General features: G+C 33.2%; 1 pseudogene; it reads right to left on the bottom strand.

Moving 5' to 3' along the window:
* Window positions 1–14770: 14770 nt before the first annotated feature.
* On the bottom strand, window positions 14771–18467 carry LOC106363985 (annotated as a pseudogene).
* Window positions 18468–18634: the final 167 nt, after the last annotated feature.

The following is an 18634-nucleotide window of genomic DNA, read 5'->3' as shown; positions in this document are numbered from 1 at the left end:
TTCAATTTACCATTCAATAAATCTAAGGCATAAAATTATTTAGAATTTATAAAATATTTTAATTATTGTAAATATTGATATGTGTTAATGAACTTCCAAAAATGTATGAGTTACTTATGTATGTACTTATATATATGCATGAGACTTTAGAGTATAATCGTCATATTAATTTTTGTAATTTAGAATCAAACACTATAGTTTTTTTTTTGTATTCTAAGCACAATATATCTTAAGGTATACATAATTTTCCTAAAATATATTTACATATTTAAGATAACAACCAACCTAAATGCAAATAAGAAAATTAATAATTTTTTAATATATTTAGAATAAAACATTTAATATTTGAATTCAGAAAAATAAATGCAATCGAATATATCCAAATGACAACTAAATCGACTGTAAGCAAAAATCCGACTAAATATAACATATCTAAAATAATATGTCTAACTAAATTAATATAATATTATTAATATAAATTATGCACACAAATGATAAATTAATTAAAATTAAAAATTAGCAATCAGTTATTATAATATATTTACTTTATAAATATTTATATATGTGCATGAGCACGGAAAAATCAGCTAGTTATTTATTAATAATGAATATAGTGCACAAAAGAATTTTAAAAATTTCTAATACATAAGAATTTTAAATGAAACATAAATAATAATTTAAAATTATTTTTTAATTAATAATACATGTATTAATAAGTAGTTATAAAATCTCTATGGCGGCACGTGCTTGCAAACACCTAGTTACAATTACTTGTTCTTTGTAATTTTGGTCGGAGAAAAGCAAGTTCAGCTTCTTTGGTTGGATTAATGACTACCATGAATCCAGTCAATTTATTAAAAAAACAACCTTGCGAAATAGAAGTAGGCAGTATCACTCGCCTGGATCTGATAAACTTTGTGATTATCCAGGCCCTTAATCTATTGGCAAATCTCTTTTCTATTTATGAATTTATTGATATTCAAACGCACTCTGTCCCAAGACCATTAATGTTTTGGTGCAAGTTCTTCGTTTGCTAAATTGAGTATCCACCAATTCAACTCGTCCTTGGAATCTTTTCAGTGATTCCCTACATGGGCACATATGGTCGGCTTACAAATTACATGAACAAGTAAGCATGAATGGTTTTTTTTTGTAAAAAGATTTGGAACACAGAACTTTAGTTCTTTAGAAACGAGGAATGATGGATGATGGAAGATTTTTTTAAAAAAAGAAAAAGCGCTTTTAGGATTTATAGTAAAGTAGTTGCATAATTTGTACAATAGATTATTTTTAAGTTTTGATCACAAAAATAGACCACAAAGAGGAAAATGACCAAAATGTTTCATTTAATAGGTAAAATGACTTTAATATCCTAGCTAAATAAAAAAATAAATATTTTTTTTTAAAATTTTTTTTTATTCTTTTTATTGTTTTAGATTATATGTTTTCAAATTCGAACTTTTTTTATAAATTTTTTTTCTTTTTTTAATTTTTTCTTTTGAATTTTTTTTCTTTCAAATTTTCTTTTTGTAAATCGAAAATGCTTTTTAAAACTATTTTTAAAATTTTTATTCTCAAATTTTTAATATTTATTTTTTATTTTATAAAATTTTAAATCTCAATCTCAAATCTCTAACCCTTAACTCCAGTGTTTTGAAACCCGACCTGGATCCGTGGTTGAACCGGTAAATTCGGTGACCCAGAAAAAATCCGGTTTGTGTTTTTCACGAAACCGAATATTTAGAAACCCGCAAAAACCCGCAAAAACCCAGAACCCGATACCGGTTGGACCAATAAATAACATTTACTTTTTTTTAGTTTTTAAATTATGTTTTATATTCTAAGTTTCCAATTAAGAAGTTAGGTGCTGACAAAAAAAGTTAAATTTCCATTTTCAGTTTTATATTTTTGATTTTTAAATTTTGATCAAGATTTCATTATGCCACCAGAAGAAAATGAAATGAACGATGGTAGAGAGAACCAAAATTAGTTGATGTGATTTGGTGTTAGTTTATTTCTGTTACTGACAATTTATTACAATGATCTTTTATTTTTGGTTTATTTTGAATTTGAAGTTTTATTTATTATTCACATTAGACATTAAGATTTACGATCTCAAGTTCCAACTTCATCTCTATTTTGATTTTCTTCATTCAAAATATATATTTTTTCTTTTAAAAGTTTGAAAACCGAATGATTATATTCACTTATTTAAATATTTATGAATATTATATCTTGAGTTTTTAGATGTCGTAACTCTTACTTTGTTACACAAATTTTTAAATAGTCTAAACATTTTTTGATATTTTTTATGCCAAATGAAAATAAAAATATAAAAACTAAAAATAAATACTTTTTAAATACTTTTTAAACATAAAATGTATACATATCCAGACTTTAGTTTTTATATATTTATAGCTAATATATTATTATATAATAAAATTAATTCATTTATTAACCCGCGGTTCACCCCCGGTCGATCCAGTGATCCAGTGAGCCGGTAAGTCGTCCGGTTTGGTGTCCGGGTCGGGTTTAAAAACATTGCTTAACTTTAAATCCTAAGGTTTGGATTAGTTAACCCTAAGTAAATATAAGTGTATATTTACCTTTTTAATAAAATATTTTGATCATTTTGATTCTTAGAATCTATGTTGTGATATAAATTTTTTTAGTGCTATTCTAAAGTATTTCCGTTTGTACAATGAAAGCTTATTTACAGACAAAGTCACAACAGAAAAACAAAAAAAAAAGTTACTGTGAGTTGACGGTATACATCAGTGGGGTATTCCCCTTCCTTTAACCCAACCATGGTTCTCCATGCTTATACATCTTTTTGCTTGCTTCTTCATTATTTACATCGCTTTTATGGACACTATTTACATCGCTTTTATGGACACTGGATGTGGAGATAAGCTTCCTAATTATGACTTACTAGAGATTTTACCGCGCTACACGCGGTTTGTTTGTTTATAAACATTAAACCTTAGATTTTTTTAAAAAATTAAGTTTGTTTTTTTTAATATTATATCACTTATTTGTTTCGATATATTTTTTTGTTTGAAATATCATTTATTTATGTTAACATATGAATTATCTCTATTAATATTTTCGTAACCATGTTTAAATCTTTCTCAAAATTTAAAATACTCTACATTTAATAAAATAAAATAAAAATTCTATCATCTTATGTATATTATATATTTTCTTATATATCGTCTAATTGATTTTGAATTATTTTTTGAAGTATAGGTAAATAACCTTTATTTCATATAAATATATAATTTTATAAATGTGTAATAATTTTGAATACTTAAATCTGTAAATTTTGATAACCAATAAAATGATTCAGCAATTCTTTAAGTTTTGAAGCCATAATTTATTTACAATATTAAACTTTTTCGTATTTATTATTGTAAATAATTGTTTGTTATAAAAATGTGAAATATGTAGTAGATTTCAATTTGAACAGTTCTATATTTAGTTACTACATGAAAGGATATTGAGAACCATTAACATATTCACAGATAGTCATTTATTTAACTAATCTTAAAAATTATCTCTTAACGTTAAAAATTCTTAGGTGTTGAGTTTGAGGATATAATCTTGTTAACATATTCTCTCTCTCTTAGAAAAAATCAGAGACATGTATGAAATTAGAAGCATAATATTGAAATATGAACACGTACCTCTTCATCAATCATCAGCATCTCAAGGCCGAGAAGAATGCCTCATTTGGAATTGTTGTGAGCTTTCCAGAAATAGATTAGCTGAAAAAGCAACTGGGAATCTCAAGGTCCTGATGAAACCTTACTGAAGAAAAATGGAGAGTGAACTTGGGTGGTGGTGACTGCCGTTTGATTTGCCATAAAACTAGGAATGGATTTGAGGATCTGAACAATAGATTTTTGGCTTGAGGAGGTATCGTTATGATTGAGTAAGAGGAGGAATGTGGGGAGTTAGACGCCGATTTGTCTGGAGGAGTAGTTAAGTAGCTTTAATTCGTCATTATAGCCGTTGCAGGCGTTATACATATGAGATAGGAAAACAGTGAGTTCTGGAAGGTCTTCTGTAGACGTCATAACAAAATTAGGTTGGAGTAAGAAGATGGCAAAACAAATCGGTCATTAAAGTTAAAGGGTCTATTACGCAGCACAAATTCGTGGCCCAACAACTTAACATCCATGTTGACATGGACAAATGATTGGTTGCGAATGTTTTACTAACGTGGACACCTTAACAGGCCTTCATATTCTCTTTTTAATAGTGTATGATCTCAATTTATTTCGGACCGTGTTTAAAAAAATTTTCTAAGCTTCTCGGCTATTTTGCCCAAAATCTTTCTATATTACCAGGTTTTAATTATTATCAATAATATCGTGAAGTTGCGTAGGATAAATATTTTTTGGCAGATTTGCTGCCAAGCTTGAGTGTATTTTAAATTAGTTCATACATTAGGGTAATATACACCTCACGAATATTATTATTTTAAATTTATTATTATAATCTTTGTGATTTTAATATCTTTTTATAAAACTATCAAATTATTCATATATAAAACAATCTTAAAATGATATATTTAATCATTTGATATTTTTATATAATTTATGAATTATTGTTATATTTATTCTAATATAACATCAACCCTGTTTGTATTACATTTTTATTTGTGTTTTATATTTATAAATTTAGTAATCTTCAAAAACTCACTTTAATAATTTATATTTTGCCAGGGGAAAATAAACTTCCATTTTTACATTGTTTTTCATTGCTACTAATTTTTGTTAATTGACAAAATACCGTTTTGAACGCTATTCTACCATTCCATGGTTACCAATCAAATCATTATTCAATTTCTTATCAGTAAATGAAAACTGTAATGTAAATACAACTTTAAAATTTAGATTTTATGTTTTGGTAAAGGAGAATAACAACTTAGGCGAAGTGGCAAACCTTAAAATAAAATTCATTTTAGAAATGATTTAAATGGAACAAACACCTACTTTAGTTATTCAACTTCACCATGTTCTCTCAAATGACTTCTTTCTATTTTCTCTATCCAAATTGAAAATAAAAGTGCTGTGACCCAAATTTCGCTTTTTCTTGTCTTGGTTTTAGTCTGTATTTGTCATTTTACAGCAAAGAAAAGAAGAATAAAAATAAACTCCAAATTGGGACATATATTAAACAAAAAGAAAAGAAGCTCAAATGTGAAATTATGGGACTCTAATAAACTTCTCTCTAAAACTCACTCCTCAATCATCTCTTGTCCCTAAATGTAGACATTTCAAGTTCTGAAGCTAGAAGCAATTCCCGCAACAATACAGTTCATTAGTCACCCATCACGTTGTTTCAATCAAGAACAAATGTTGTCTTAGTTCTTAACTTTGTGTTGCTCATGTAGCCAAAACCGTGCATTCCTCCTCCTCAGGACATTCCCCAACCTGAGCTGCTCATATGAACTACTCCTCATCTTATAGATCTTAAACACATTCTATTGCTTTTACCATACTTAATACACCATTCACAACTGTTCTCTACTTCTCTCTTATGCTTCTTTCCTACTCCATAAAAAATTGTGACATATAACATCCATTCTCTCTCTCTTATAGTGAACCATAAACAAAGATGCAAATTCAATTAGACATCTTTATATCTTGCTTTCTTTTTAACTTTAACCATTGACTGTTGTTTAGTTAAAATATCCATCATTGTTCTTTCGTGCTTGAAACTTGTAATAAAGAATTAAAAAAAAACAAACTGAAAGTAAACAATTTTTTTTAACCTTTACAAAACTAACCAAGCTTCTCTAAACACATTGACCTGAAAACATATCTTAAAAACGAACACTCAAAAACTACACTTTAATGCTTGAGAAGCTTATTGGCTTCCCTGAAACCACTAAAGTAAGCACCAAGAATTGTAGAGTACTGGGTTCTACGTTTTACTTCCCCTGCAGACATGACTTGAAGCTCATGAAGCTTGGCTTGATCACGATAACTGACCTGGCCACTCTTTTTTTAACCCTTGGCAATGGCTCAGCCATGGTGTGTAGGTCATCCCCGCTTGATCCAACCGCGACATATGAATTTCGCTGAATAGAGGGTCACCTCCCCTTTTGTTCTTCAAGACCTTTGTGATTTTCATGACTTCATCATCGTTATCATGCACAAAGCCTTTAACCAACGGCTTCGAAGTTTTTGCGGTGCCCTTTTCACTTCCTTTCCTGTCAAGCAAGAGATAGTGGTGAAGAGAAATAATCTCCAAGTGCATTGTGTACCCGGAGAAGAAGTCCACCGTGGCCGATCTCCGTCTCTCAGTCTCTGATCTTCCTATGCTCTCATGTCACAACATACAAAAAGGTGTGCTCCTCGCCACCCCTCCTCCTTCCTTCTCCTTCGACGACCTTGTCTCTTCTCTCCACCGTTCTCTTTCCTCAGCTCTCGCCCTCTTCCCTCTTTTAGCCAGCCGTTTCTACACCAGCCCCGCCGGTCACATTTACATCACCTGCAACGACGCCGGAGCTGATTTTGTCGCCGCTTCCGCCAAACACGTCATCGTCTCCGACGTTCTCTCTCCCGGCAAAGACGTTTCTCTCCTCGCCCGCGAGTTTTTCTTTTCCTGGAAACGCCGATATCTTCCCGTCGAATTTGTTCGCTCCTCCGCTCCTCACCGCTAACGGCTTTCCCCATCCAAAATCTCGGTGAGCTCCCCATCGTGATCGAATCACCGTCTGCATTTCCCAGAGGGAACAGCCTCGGATTGTTCTCCCAATCGGCTATTCCCCGGCGGACCGTCGCGTCGTCGTGCGCCACCACGTTCCTGTGAAGTTGATCGGCAGACCATCGGAGATCGTTTGCTAGCAGATCTCCCGCAGTCGCCATCGTCGGTATGCTCTGTATCGCGTTCCCGAAGTATTAAGGATCCATCCTCGACTCAAGCCGGTGCCGGCAGTTAACCGCCATCCTAAATGTCGTCGTCTTGCTCGGATCGAGGTTCTTTGCTCGCGTAACGGATCACCATAGCTGAGCACTGAGAGATTGGAACGAAGAAATCTCAGCCGTTCGAACGTAATTCTTCTTCGTTCAGCCGATTTAATTTGCCTAATATGTCGTTTAGGTTGATTTGGGTGACATGGCCTAATTCAATACTATGATAGGCTGATTAAATTTGCCTACGTGGATACTCTAGTTGTTGAGCTTATTGCCCTTTTAGTATTGTATTGATGAGAGCCATGGTTGGGTAGTACAAAGTTAAATACTATGAAGCAAGAAAGAAAACAATACAACATTAAATATATAATTAATAGAAAATGCTGAGTACTTTTGATTTGTTTTGGGTAGGATTGATTCATTAAATACTAAAATCATCCATATACAATAACAACCTCAAAGGAAAACGACTAGTAGGTTTTACCAAAAAAAAAAGACTAGTAGGAGAGAAGGAGTTAAAGAGCTGCCACAAGTTAACACTATAGGAGAGAGAGTCACAGTCACATTCACCATAACCTTTTTTAGTCACTAGTGAAAGTAAGGAGGATGAGCCTGGTACTAATAGCAGTTCCCGTAAACATCAAATTTTTCTATATCCATATATTAATTATTTTCATGCGCAGCAGCAGCAGGACTGAAAATGTAAGTCTGAGGAGGAGGAGGTGGAGCTGCCATAATTGGACCGGTAAGGAATGGTGTTGTCTTACACATACTGTGGATACCACTCAGGGATGACTCTACCATATCATTCTTAAATCAATAGAAACTTCAATAAATATAATTAATTTTTTCGAAAGTTTATATATAATTTGAAAATGTTAGCCCTATAATTATCACCTGATAAAAAGTCATAAAAACGTTGACAAAAAAATCATAGAAAACTTAAAATATTTTTGAAAACATATATTTTTCTGAAAGGATTATATTATATCTAAGCAGTTTACAAATAAGGATTGGCCTTACACATACGTAATCCGGTTTGAATGAATAATCATATCAGAGATATCACATTTGATAGACCACTCGAGGAAGAAGGTCAAGCTTGTTTGATGAGGCTCCAGGTCAAAGTAACGTGACACAACAATTGTGTAAGCTATAGAGCCTCAGGACACAACACAAAAAACAGGTGCATCTACTTCACTTGTATATTAGAAATTGCATTTACATATGATAATGAATATACGATAGAAACTCCATAAATTAATACTTGATAAATTAACAAACACAGTAAATTAATAAATTTCACCAGTTCCGAGTTGGGTCAATAAAAAATATGACATATTTCGATAAGATAATAAGATAATATCTTTTGGGTTTTTTTACAAAAATGACTCAAAACTCAAAGTCAAACACAAAACTAATTCATGATTTTTTTTAAACTTTCATTTGCTCTATTCACCCCAGAAGTTCGGATTATTCACGAAAATATCATTATTTTTTTCTTTTTCAAAAATGCTTATTTTACTCAATTATCTTTATCTTCCTCTTTTATTTACAACATTGACATTGTCATCCATATGCCAACCACTCTGAACAACCAATTTTAAGTTATAAATGCAACTAAAATCAACATCTACATCTTCATATTCTTATTTCTTACACACACAAACCATCTCTCTTTCACTTACTCTCTTATTTCATTCCAAAATTCCAACTTTTTAATTTCAAAATTTATAAAACTTATTAGAGTTACTCAAGTTCATGATTCTTGGTCAAGAACGAGTGAATAACATTTATTAAGAACTCATGCGTACTTGGAAAAGTTAAAACATGAACCTCATTGTATCTAAGAATGATTTTTGATTTTTTTTCAAGATTTGTTCCCTAGAAGTCTTCTCCAATGTAGAGGTTAATTTTGGTCAATGTAGAGGTTTATTTTGCAATTGATTTTCTGTGTGTTCTTAGAGACGTTTTCCTGGAAGTCTTTCAACTTTTCTTTGTTAACAAATTGTTTTTTTGAAAATTTCAGAGAAGACTTTCCGTCTCGGATAAACATGTTAGTTTTACAATTGACCGAATTGTGTCAAAAATTTAACTTTCTCGAGAAGACTTCCGACTGTCAGTGGAAGTCTTCTCACTGTCGGTGAAAGTCGTCTTAGATTAATTTTACAACTGAAAAATAAAACTTAAATATTTAATTTTAATTAAACGACTTTCATATAAGTCTTCCAGAATTTTATTCCGAGATTCTGACCAGACCTTTGGTTATCACATAAGACTTTACATGAAATTTTTCTAGTTAAAATTAAATATTTAAGTTTTATTTTTCAATTACAAAAGTAACCTGAGATGACTTACATGGAAGACGTCTAGTTAAAATTAAATATTTAAGTTTTATTTTTTTGGTTGAAGACTTTCATGTAAGTCTTTTAGAAAAAGTTAAATATCTGACACAATTCAGTCAATTGCAAAACTAACATGTTTATCCTAGAAGAAAATTAATAGAAAGTCTTCTCTGGTATTTTCGAGATTCTTCAAGAACAAAAGTAAGCCAATATTTACAAAGAAAGACTTCCAAATAAGCATGATGTAGAGTAGACTTCTATGGAAGCCTTCCTTTGTAAATTTTCAACTGCAAAAATGACCTAAATGGAAGACTTCTACTTCCTAGAAGTCTTCTAGAAGACTTCCGCCGAAGTCTTCTACGTTAGTGATTAATAAGCTTTCATTTTCTCTAAAACTATAAAGACTTTTTAGCATTTTCTTGCTAATTCATATATATTAGTCGATATTGAGGCTCCTGAATGAAATTGATAACTTAATTAGTGATAATTATGAGATTACCAACATTCACGTTTATTAATGTTTCTAGCTAATTTGAGAAGACTTATTAATAGGTCTTACATTAGTTTTGGTAAACTTGTTAAGTAACTTTAGACATGTTTTTCTAACTTCCAAAATTGTTAAGTAGTTTCAAGAATATCAAGTCATATGGTTTAATGTGTCTTCTTAGATCATAAGATATACTTTTTAACTTTTATAAAATTTAAAATTTTAATTTTCATTTAAAATTTGAGTTTCCCGCTTAATTTTTTTCGCTTGAAATTTAAGTCCTCTGAAAAATCTTCTTAAAAATCTTCCGGAAGATTTTTCAGAAGATTTCTAGTGAAAGTATTATATGTTTGAACTTATGTAATGTTTGATCTTTTGTGAATTTGACTAAGTTTTCTTGAGAAGTCTTCTTCTCTCTTAGCTAAATGTTGTAAGTTAATGATAAGAAGTGTTATATGAGTTGTTAAAAAAAAAGTGTTATATGTTTGAAGTTTGATATGTTTTGTCATGTTACTGTTGTTTGTTTCCGTCTCTTAAATATTATTGTTACTTAAAACTTGTAAAGGGAGATACGGTTTTGAACGCTCGTTATTAAGGGGGCGACTGGTTTTCCCGCTACCACCCGCAAACACAGCTTTTGCGGTTGGTAGCGGTTGTCAACGGTTTGCAACAATCACTCAAATCACTCTAAACCGCTTCAAACCGCTCCGAATCTCATAAATTCAAAAGCTGGCTCCAGGTAGCGTTTGCGGTTGCGGACGGTTGCGGGAGGGTAAAAAAAGTTTTCTTTTTTTTAAACAATTTATATACAAAAGTAAAAATATTTAATAAAAAATTAAAATTGAAATTATGAAAATATTAAAATATATCTATTATATTTTAATTAATATTATAAAATTTTATAATAAAAACAATTTCAATAAATTTTCAAAAATTAAAATTATAACTTTTTAAATATAAATTTTATATTTATTATAATTTTATGATTATTGATATTTTTATAATTATATTAAATGTAAATATTGTTAATTTATTATTTGACTGTTACCGCATTTGGTAGTTAACCCGTCATAAGTCACCCGCAAACGTACCAATTTTTAACCGTAGTACCAGTCGTACAAATCTCTTAAAACCGCAACCGCCCGCATCCACAAACTCCCGCAACCGCAACCGCTGTGTTTGAACCAATAAGGCCCTAAGAGTGTGATGATACGATAATTCATTAAACTAAGACTAGAATTATGAAAAACTCCAATTTGCAATCATATCAACATTTAATCAGAGGTAGAGGTTAAAAAGAGCATTAAGAATCTGCGATCATAACAACATCAAGTTCAAAAAAGAAACGTGTGTTTCTGAGATCATAACAACATCAAGTTGCAAACTACAAAACAGACCATAAATAATGTAGAGCCATATACTCAACATCAGAAAGTCACATTTCTTTGCTATTCTTAGATATAGCTTCCTCTATCAAGTGCTTTGCTATTGCTGGTGGATCTTAGATACTCTTGATAGCATCCAACTATAGTATGATGGATATGTAACCTGTTTCTTGATAACACAACTGTTTTAAACCAGAAGAGCAATGATGGGAAAAGGTGGAGTCAGAACGAAGAAAAGTTTAATTTTTATATTTATTAATTGTGTTTTTTCAGCAAGAATTCAACTGGAATTCCGATGATACGCTCTCTATCTATCACCACTTTGTCCATAAAGTTATGGACAACTATTGGAAGCAGATGTACGAGTGGAAGAAGAAGTGGAAAGCAAACAAGGCAGTTTTTAATTTATTAACAATTTTTTAATTTATTAAACTATTTTTTTAATTATTTAACTATTTTCTTTTTTTTTTTAAATTAAAAGGTCTCAAAGTCGATGAACGACACGGTCTGGAAGGAGTTGTGTGCGCATTGGGATAAGGAAGAGACGAAAGAAACTTCTTCCACCAACTCCAACAACCGCAGGAGCGACCGTAAAGGGAAGGGCATCTACAAGCATAACTTGGGTGCTCAATCTATTGCCACTCAAGGGGATCGCATGGTAAGTTCAACCGCTTTTTCTTCAATTATTTAAGTTTCAGAATTTTATTTTTTGTGCATTTCTTCAAATTTCTAATGTTTGTTTAATTTATGTTTTTTTCAAGGCGGAAGAAAATGAGGGCGAGCCGGTTGATGATATCGCCCTAATGAAAAGGGCGTATACCAACAAGAAGACCGGTCAGATTGATGATGGTCTTGTGAGGGACGTGGTCAGCCTGATCCAAACTCAGGTGTATGACGAATGTCTCAGCTTCAAACCGATGATGACGATTCGGCGGCTTCGACCAACTTGTCCCGGGTTCGAATCAACGAAATCGTTGAATCAGTAAGTTCTTTTTTTTTTTAAGTTCAATTCATTTATATCTTGATTTTTATTTTATCATCTTTTTATATTATTTAAATTTGACTATTTAATATTTCAGTCGGTTCCAAAGAAGAAGGGACGTTTGGTCGGTTTGGGTCGTCGCTCCCGGTCGGCTGCTCCTTCTTCTGCACCACCGCCCTATGTTGATCCAAAAGTACTTACGGCTCAACTGAAGGACAAGGATGATCGCATATCTGCGTTGGAGACTCAGATGGCAGCTCAACAGGCGGGCTATGAGACACAGAAGAGGCTGAACGAGCAAATGATGGAGATGATGAAGAGGATGTACCCGAACGAGGTGTTCCCGAACATTCAAGACCCGTAGTTTTTTTTTTTTTTCAAAAACTCTGAATGTTTTATTTTTATTTGTACAACTTTGAATATTATCTAATATTTTTTCAATTTTAATTTTAATTTTAATTTTATATTTTCGAATTTAAATTTCAAAAATTTTAATATTTTTTTAAAAAATAATTTTTTTAAAAAAATTAATTTTTTCGAAATTCCGAGGAAAAGCACCCTCGGAAATTTCCGACGAACGTTTCCTCGGAATAAGTCGTCGGAATATACCGAGGGACTATTCCTCGGAATTTTTCGAGGGAAAGAAGTTCCTCGGAATTTTCCGACGGCTACGTTCCTCGGAAATTCCCGATGAAAATTCCGAGGAATGTTTCGTCGGTACTTCCGAGGATTGGATCGAAAAATCCATCGAAATATTCCGAGGAAGTCCTCCCTCGGTATATTCCGAGGAACTTTCCAACGGTCTAGTTGTCCTTGGAGTTTCCTCGGAAATTAGTTTCCTCGGAATTCCGTAGGAAATTTCCGAGGGATTTCCGAGGAAAAATGAATTTCCGAGGAGTTATTTCTGAGGACTTTCGTCGGTATGTCGTCGGAATAGCGTTATTCCGACGATTTTTTCCCTCAGTATGCCGCTGTTTTCTTGTAGTGGAAAGATAAAAGAGACAAGTCCAAGCAAGAGAGTGATCGAGAGAAAAATAGCAATTGACGACGAATTAGTCATCCTGACAACGAGTTCATTTCCTTTCTATCTTTCTTTTCGGCATTCAGCTTAACACTTCAATAAACGAAACTTTTGATCCCTTAAACACTATTTATTGTTTGATTAAGGTCTCTAAACTAGATTACCGGTTTTAAGATTCAACACAGAGGAAAACAGTTGAAAAGCTTCAAAGGTTCAGACACATTTTCAGATTCTTATAGTCTAAGCTGATGTCTTCAACGTGCGGTAGTGTACCTATTTCATTTGTTTAATAAAATAAGGTGAAATGTCGAAAAGTTAGACGTAAACATGACATGACTATCACTCATTCAATTGACAAAGGCAACACAATAAAGCCATGCTAATCGAGCTGTCGTCCATCACAACCAACGCACTTGATTAATTTGTAATCGTCCAATTATTCTTATCTCTATAATTGTCTACTATTCTTTTTGACATCTAATTCGTCTGACTAATCACAGATACAAAACAAAAATTCATGTATCTTTGTTCATAGATATCGCCCTAGATGTTACGTGAGGAAGGGTAGATACTGTTGGAACAATAAAGCCAATGGACTTTATTAAAATGTGAATAACAAATGATATGGGTCTGAGCCCACAAAAAATGTTAAATAAATAAAATGGTGAAGTGGGGAAAGTCTCACATCGGCCAGGAATGTTTGAGCTGTTTATATATGATCCCATGATATCATGGGTTAAACAGCTTCAGAGAGGAGAAAGCTTCCCATGCGCCGCCACTGCCGCTCGGCTCGCTCGGCTTGGGCTAAGAATATTTTTTTTGGACCAAGTTAAACTCAATATTTTGCCATTTAAAATCTCAAAAACAATATGCATTTTATTTTGAAACGACAAGCAGTTTATCTAGAAAATAAAAACGTCATGCAGTGCATCCTCTCGAGATATTTAAACGAGATAAGAAAGAGAGAGAGAGCGAGTCTTGGGGAATCAGTTTGTAACTTGAACTTTCCGAGATCTTTGCCAAATCTCCACTAACGAGCGCACGTTATGCAACAGTTACGGGAAGTCGCTCCTCGTCCATCTCTTTGAATACAACTCGTCTCTCTTCTCATTCTTCTAACTTTTTCACATCGAAACCAGCATCAAAATTCCCTTAGCGTAAGTCACAAAAAACAAGAGTGTTTCGTAGAGTTAATAGTTCGATAGGACGATCACGAGTGAGGCGTGATTCGTCTGCCATGGTTGTATCTTGGGACTATATTCGTACAGTCCCGTTTTACTAACGAAGCAAATATTTTGAGTTAAGGAAAGAGATCATATTTTGCTTCCATGTCTCTTTGCGAATATGATTTCTTATCGTCCTCGTATTCGTTTTGTATATTCGTCTATTTCCTTAACTTTGCTTTTATTATATCGTTTACATCAGTTCGGTTTTCCGGCTTCTACAGATACAATTGTATTGTCATTTTTTTGACAAAGTTTGATATGATCGGGTTTGTGATCTAGCTATGAATGAAATGTATATGTAGCTCCCACGTCACAAACCCCACTAACGTACATGAGCATTAAGGTTGGTCGTTTAATGGAACTTAGATTGGATCAACATTATTGCAAAAAGAAAAAATAACAATACAAATTTTATTTATTTTATTCGTCAATTAAAGGTTAATCATCGCAAGTTCGGTGCAATAAATAAACAATGGCAGAAAAACTAAATACAATCTCAATATCCTGAGGGGAACCCTCCTTTCCTTGGATCACTAACTGCCACAAGCTTACTCATTCCACGGGAGCTTCCATTGAATTCTTGAACTATGAACTGAACAATCGTCGCTCCGGTCATTGGCGTTAGAGCATGACCTTTCTTTTCCAACACAACTCTTGTCTCTTTAGGTATCTCGAAATGATCATTGAACACTGTCGTCAAATTCTCAAACGAAACTCTGTTTGGTATCAGCTGCAAAATGGAATTACAAAAAAAAAACATTTTTTAGTTATAAAAGATTCTTGGGTATGAGAAAAAAAAAGATAAGCAAATGACCTGATGGTAGATTCGTGGAGCCAAAACAGAAGAAAGAGGATCCATCTTGAGGAAAAAATGATTCAAGAAAACTTCTGTTGTCGCGGCGATGATGTTCGCTCCACCGCTAGCACCTACCGCAGCTTTCACTTTACCGTCCTACGTAAACAAGCGCATGAAAACCCATTGTTTGGAGCCTAACTAAGAGTTTCTTGTAACACACGTAACATGTTTTTTCTAAACCTTGAGTACAATGGTGGGTGACATTGAGGACAATGGTCGTTTCCCGGGTCTGATGAAGCTAGCCGGTGCTGGAGGCGGCACATTTAGGTCACCGCTGGACTTTGCTGGGATCGTGAAATCATCCATTTGGTTGTTTAGAACGATTCCAGTGCTTGGAGATAGCATCACTGCCCCAAAGTAACCGTTTACTGTAGTAGTCATCGAAACAGCGTTCCTCTCGCTATCTATGATCGAGAAATGGCATGTTCCATGATGGTTGATTTGATTCCACCTACATAATTGGAGAAACGAATATTATTAATAAATGAAGAAACAAAGAAGAAACCAGCGAGCGGGTTTAAGATATGAAAAACGCCTTACATGCCGCCATAATATTTTGGATCAAAGGTTTTGTCATCGTTTATCTTGGTCTTCAAGTCTTTTGCAAATTCTGGAGACAGCATATCTGAAACAACCTTAGTAACATCTACAAAATCAGGATCAGCAAGGTTCATCCTAACCGCGAAAGCGTGTTTCAGAGCTTCGATTAGTCTATGAACACCGAGAGATCCCGAAACACCTGACTGAATCCCGTATTGAGAAAAAATGTTCAAAACCTGCAGCACAGAAAACCAATGTTCAAGTTGCTAAGCGGTAGTTTGGCGTTTTTGTAGAGAATTAATCATTAGCCGGTCTAGGCTAATTTAAAAAAAAACATTCAAGGAAGATTGTTTTATTTAGGCCCAATTTAGCGGCTATGCCTATTTTTAGAACTCTGCAAAAAAAAAAAACCCTGGTTTAATAAATTGTGGAAAAATTCAGTATAGAATGAGACTTACAAGCATCATTGCAGCGCCACCTGATGAAGGAGGAGGCATACCGAGTAGTTCGTATCCAAGAATGTTTACAGACAAGGGTTTTCGAACCTTAACTCTATAACTTTGCAGATCTTTCAAAGTTATTATCCCTCCAGCTTTACTAATATCGCTCGCTAGGTTAACACCCACCGTGCCATTGTAAAACGCTTTTGGACCATTCTCAGCTATTTGCTTGAGTGTAAAAGCCAATTTTCTGTTATGGATAATCGTCCCTAGTTTCTTGAGCTGTCCATTAGAAACAAATAGCTCAGACAGACCTTTGTCTGCCAAGACATCTGCTCTTGTCGCGTTCAGCTGCATGTAGAGATACTTTGAAATCTTGAATCCTTCTTCTGCAAGTTTCTCTGCTGGAGTCACTAACTGCTTCCATGGGATCTTTCCGTGTTGTTTCCACGCTGTGAATAATCCTGCTACTTCCCCTGCTACGCCTGCTGATAAGACTCCTTTCTTCTTTAGATCAGGATTGCTACCATACATATCCTACATCACAAGAAAACAACCAAAAATGTCTATTATTCTAAAACGTCAATGAAAATCTAACCTTAATATGTATGTGTCCAAAATGAGTATGTGACGAAACAATAAGCAACCATAGACGTTGAGTAAGGTTGTCTAGGGTTCATAAACGTTGAGTAAAACGCTATCTAAGTTCAAAAGAGCGTCTACTGGCTATTTAAGCTAAAATTGGCGTTCAAAACGCTTATTTAAGAGGAAGAGAGATTTTACAAAACGCTCTTGAAGCCTCCTCCATTCAAAACAATTGTTTATTAGAAAAAACAGTTTAAGGAAACTATTAGGCTGAAAATCACATTAAAAACGTATTTAAAAAGAAAATATGTTACAAAACGCTATATGAGCTGCAAAGCGTGTACAAAATAACGATAACCAGGTAATAATCCGCGTTTTGCGCGGAATGAGATTATTAATTTCGTTATTTTTAAGATAAGAAGACATTACGTCTATTTAATATGGATATATGTTTGGTTTTAGGTTGACTTTCGGTTTTTAATCTCCTAAAATATAACTATCATTTTAAATTCATATTTAATTTGGTTTCTTCGGTTAAAATGCTTGAGATTTTTGTTTTTTTTTCGGTGATAACCAAAAATATTATTATTTGTTTGATTTTATGTTATATGAATTTTATAAAGTCCTGAATCCTGATGTCAAGCAAATGGTTTCATATTATAATTTCTAAACGCATGCAAAATCAAATCAAATCTAGATAATAGTTGAAGAAAAAAAAAAGAAAATTATTAAGACAAGTCATTTCATTATAATTTGGTCGCTGGTTAAAGAAAGCGTTAAAAATATTCCTAACTTCCACTAGAATTAGAATCCTGACTTTAGGTGAATATTTAGTTATATATGTGCTCACGTCAATATGCACATGTATGTATATGTAAAAATACATAAATGTGGTTGATAAATATATGAAGATACTTTTAAATAACATTAAAAGATATTTTTGCTCAAAATAATACATGAAAATAAAAATCTTAAAATAAAAATCTTAAAATAAAATCAAGTAAAATTAATATAAGGTTAGAAATTAGTGAATTTTTTTGCAAATTGTCTTTATATGTGAAATCCTTGTATAATCCATGGAATCATGCATGTGAGTTTTATATTGAGAAAAAACCCGTAAAATAGCACATAGTGTGAACACATTTATTTAGAGTTTGACTCAAATGCTTTTTATACGTAACACGTCATCCTACTCATTCTCAAATTGATGTGAGGCTGGCACGAACACAGTGTGAACACATTAATATCAAATGTTTTTCTTTTAATATATAGGGAATAAAATGTTATCATCCACATTAACGTTCTACACCAAGAGTAAAGCAAAGGTTGTCTATGATTCATAAGACGCTATTACCTCAGTGGTACGTAGAGGAGCTGTTTCTCTAGAATCATAAGCAATAGCCTTCCCGCCAGCTACCTTACCACTGTAAACGCTCCACCTCCTATACCGCTACTCACAACGCCCAAACAGAGAGCAGCGGCCACCGACGCATCAATAGCGTTTCCTCCTTGTCGAAGAACACTCATCCCGATCACAGAACACCGTCCACCGTCAGTTGCAACCGCGCCACGAGGCTTAACAATACTTTGCGGTCTTTTCTGAGCCGCAGCATTTTGCAGAAAAGCAACTAGAAAAAGAGCGGTCAACGTTGTCCGAACCAGCGACATTGCTGCGATTGATACAAGAATCAAATCAAACCAGAGATTTCTCACAAATGATCTTCAACCTTGAAATGATGCGCGAATTGTCGAGTAAAAATATAAATTTAAAGAATAGTTTGAGTTGTTCAGAAATTGAATATAGAGTAGTCAAATATTGAAAATATAAATTAGCCGTC

The sequence above is a fragment of the Brassica napus genome, chromosome A9, assembly GCF_020379485.1.
Source record: "Brassica napus cultivar Da-Ae chromosome A9, Da-Ae, whole genome shotgun sequence".
NCBI lineage: Eukaryota > Viridiplantae > Streptophyta > Magnoliopsida > Brassicales > Brassicaceae > Brassica > Brassica napus.
Note: the sequence above shows the minus strand (reverse complement) of the source record. Positions and strands in the feature narration are given on the sequence as shown.